We start from the raw sequence: 4,723 nt of genomic DNA on the forward strand, positions 1-4,723 counted from the left end.
TAAATTAATTTGAAGGGACATCTTCTGTATTTCTTCTGCATCTTGGAGTTGCCAGGGCAGTGATCCATTGTTTTAGCCACAAAACCATTTCTATTTATAAAATTAAATGATAAAAAGCAGAAAAATATTTTTATTAGAAATATTTTCCCCTTTGGAATACAAGCATTGATGAAGACCAGACCAGAAATGTGCAATGTGGAACAATCTTATTTCATGCTGACCATAAAAGGAAAGAGAGGTAAAGAAAAGTTAGTAAGAACCAACAGAATCACTATTCATATTCATAAAGTAAGCAGAACTATTCATTCTTGTTACGCTTACTTTATTTATTTATTTGTTTGGCTGTTTGTTTAGTTAGAGACTATGCACAATAACAACATGTAGACAGTCTGAAAACCTGCAACAAACAATGAGATCATTTTATAATACCAGAACTTTGTTATAATAAGCAAAACCGCTCCATGAACCAAACCCTAATGCATCTGCATTTGTGTTTGCATCTGGAGACAAACAGGATGTGTGAGCATCATTCAAAATGTTCTGCAAAGCTTGTAAATGGAGGTGGACACAGCATTCACGGAGTTGTGTGTGTGTGTGTTCGGAGCACTTGCGCTCTGGTGAGGTTTCCCCAGCGTGCCCCTCAGCACAGCGTATACAGTTACTCACATCCCCAGGAAGCGGAGGTATGACATCACCCTTATCAGCCACTAACTCTCAGCCTCTCCAGCAGCAGCAGCAGGAGGAGGACGAAGAGGAGGAGGAGGAGGGGAGCGCAGGAAGACAGGAGAGGCTGTGAGATGGATTACAAGGGGAGCAAGAGGAAGGCTTGAGATTGTTTTACATTTTTTACATTACAAAGGTGTTTTACATTAGTGAAGACACACAGCGGAGCACAAGTAATGTGATTCTTTAAACTGCTGAAATTTGTTCAATTATATTCAATGCTGAATACGTCAAAAATGTGTTTTGGCTGATGTACTCATAAAAGATAAAATGCACTTGGATAAGTAGATAGATAGATAGATAGATAGATAGATAGATAGATAGATAGATAGATAGATAGATAGATAGATAGATAGATAGATAGATAGATAGATAGATAGATAGATAGAATGTTTTTATTATTTTATTTTATTTTACTTTTAATTATCATCAGTGTTGAAAATAGTTTTTTTATATATAAAATAAAAAACATGCTAAAAATATACATATATATTTATTTGTTTATTCATTCATTTGGCTGTTTGTTTGTTTGTTTATTTTATTTTACTTTATTAATTCTCAATAGTGAAAATACTTATTTGGTGCTTAATATTTTTGTGAAAACTGTGATACATTTTTTCTACAGGATTACTTTAGGAATGCAAAATTTAAAATAACAGCCTTTAAAAAAGAATGATATATATATATTTGTTTATTTGTCCATTTGGTTGTTTATTTAGTTTAGTTTATTATCATCAGTGTTGAAAATACGTTTTTTTAGTGCTTAATATTTTTTTGGAAACTAAATAAAAAAAATGTATCAATGTTTTAAAATAAAACAAGAAATGCTAAAAAAATATACATGCAGTATATATTTATTTGTTTATTCATTCATTCGTTTGGTTGGTTGGTTTAGTTTATTTCATTTTATTTTACTTTATTAATTATCAACAGTGTTAAAAGTAATTTTTTGGCAATTTTTAAAATGAAATTATAAATAAAATAAATGTAAGTGGATTCTGGGCAATTTTTTTGAATAAAATAAAATATAATTAAATTAAATTAAATGAAGGATTTCCATTATAAATAATAATAATAATAATAATAGTAAACTTATTCGTAATATATAAAAATTAAAATATATAATATATAATAATTTGAAGGGACTTCTTCTGTATTCACTAAATAAATAAAAATATCAACTGAAACTGAATAAAAGTATCAATGTTTTAAAATAAAACAAAAAAAGCTAAAACAAATATACATATATATGTATTTGTTTATTCATTCATTTGGTTGGTTGTTTGTTTATTTTATTTTATTTTATTTTACTTTATTAATTATCAACAGGGTTGAAAGTACTTTTTTGGTGCTTAATATTTTTGTAGCAACTGCGATACATTTTTTCTTCAGGATATGTATATATACAATTTTTAATGTCCTCACTGTCACTTTTGATCAACTTAATGAGTCCTTGCTGAATAAAAGTATCAATGTTTAAAAATTAAAAGTATATATAATATATATATATATATATTTATTTATTTATTTGTGTATTCATTATATTTTATTTTATTTTATTTTATTTTATTTTATTTTATGTTATGTTATTAATTATCATCAGTGTTGAAAATACTTTTTTGGTACGTAATATTACTGTGGAAACTAAATAAATTGAAAAAAATGTTTTAAAAATATACATATATATTTATTTGTTTATATGTTAGTTTGTTTGTTTTGTTTGTAATTTATTTCATTTTATTTTATTTTATTTTATTTTATTTATTATCATCAGTGTTGAAAATACTTTTTTGTTGTTTAATATTTTTGTGGAAACTGATACATTTTGTCTTCAGGATTATTTGAAGAATGGAAAGTTTAAAATAACAGCTTTTTTTCCCTTTTTTAAATAATGATTTATATATATATATAACATTTAAAAAAATAAAAAAAAAACAATGTACAAAGTTTAATTTTTTTTTCTTTTCGGTTATTTGTTTATTTTATTATTTTATTTATTATTATTAGTGTTGAAAATACTTTTTGGGGCTTAATGTTTTTTGTGGAAACTGTGATACATTTTGTCTTCAGGATTATTTGAAGAATGGAAAACTTAAAATAATGCCTTTTAAAAAATAATGATTTATTTATAAATTAAATTAAATTTAAATTAAATTAAAAATAAATAATTTATTTATCTATTTCTTGGTTGGTTCGTTCGAGTATTTTATTTTATTTTATTTTATTTTATTTTATTTTATTTTATTATTTTATTTTATCCTACTTACTCCAAACGCTGAATGATAGGGCATCACAATTCAGTTTTGCCATCACATGCACAAATTTTATTTAAAAATAAATTGTAATAATAGTTCAAAATATTACTATTTAACTGTTGCTAAAAAAAAATCAGCTTTGGTAAACATAAGAGACTTGTTTTAAATCATTAAAATAATGAATTATTCCAATTATTGATCTTGTAATGTTTATAATCCTAATGGTCCAAAAACAGGCTTTATTTTTCTAAATATTTTGCAGAAAAATAACTTTTTCTTTCGTTTCATCTTTCTTTCTTTCTTTCTTTAAATGGATGTGACCTAGACACATTTTCATTGGCTGACACCACCAGTCCATATCTGTACTATGTCATGATGGGGAACATTGATAAAGCTACTCTAGTTTGACCTATTGGTATAAATTATTGCGCTTGAACTCAGATGTACTCATTACACAATAAAAACAACCCACCGCACCATAAGTACCACCAGATTTGGATAATAGCGCAGCTACAATAACAACTTCCCCCTGTACAGCTATGAGTAATCATTAAAAATTATGTGCTATTCGAAAACAACCAGCTCTATTGCATAGTTCACCTAAGCATGACCTACACGAGCTGATTACACAATACTGCAAACCGGCATCGCGGAAAGGCAGATTTTGACTTTGCGCCATTACAAAACTGGCCGTGTGCCTTCATGTCAGCGTATCTGACAGCACATGTAACAACTGACTAGATATCCTCTCGAAAAGTCTGTGGGGAAAATATCGAAGTTGCGAAAGAGAGGACGAGGATCTGGTTCACACATGTGTGTTATATTACTGTACGTCCAGGAGAAGCTCTGTATTATCTGTTTTCCAATTGAGAGCTTGAGGTGAACCCTGAGTCCTGTCTCCGCAACACACAGCCAGGGAGGGCTACAACTTCATTTATTCTCCGAGAGCTGAAAGACGCCACTGTTACTGTAAATGAGGAAAGAACAGGAGGAGAATGGACGAGAGAGCAGGAAAACCAGATAACATCACCTTCATTCACTGCCTGTGTGCTGTAATCAGAGAAGGAGAGAAAAAGAGAGCCGAGGAAAGGAGAGAAGTAGACAGTTGGGCTGAGTTAAAGACGAACATTGCCTAATTCACCGTTTCTCAACTGCTTTTGCTTCACAATATACTGTGGATGTGGGTGTAATGCATTGCAAGTAATGCGAAAAGTAATCAGATTACTTTTTCAAGTAACTAGTAAAGTAACAGATTACTTTTAAATTTACAAGATCTGAAAGAATTTACAAGAGGCACTTATTAATTTTTAGTTCTGGTCACAAAAATATAACTTTTGGGATTTTTAATAATTAAAATAAATAAGCAAGCCCAGCTCAGGTGACCAAAAGAAATGCAAAAGTAACGTAACACATCACTTTCCATAAAAAGTAACTAGTAACGCGAGTAATGCAGTATTGTAATGCATTACTTTTAGAAGTATCTTTCGTCAACAATGCCGTTATATTCTGTTACTTCAGCATGAGGCTTATTAATTTCACTTCTGGGCCTTTACAGTTGCCAAAACTACAACTTTTGGATTTTTTGTTATTGAAAAATAAACCAGCAAGCCCAGCTCAGTTGACAAAAAGTAGTGCAAAAGTAACATAACATTACTTTTCAATAAAAAGTAACAAAGTAATGCAATTAGTTACTTTATATGAAATAACGCAATATTGTAATGCATTACTTTTAAAAGTAACTTTCC

This window comes from Garra rufa, chromosome 19 (genome assembly GCF_049309525.1).
Source record: "Garra rufa chromosome 19, GarRuf1.0, whole genome shotgun sequence".
Taxonomy (NCBI): Eukaryota; Metazoa; Chordata; class Actinopteri; order Cypriniformes; family Cyprinidae; genus Garra; species Garra rufa.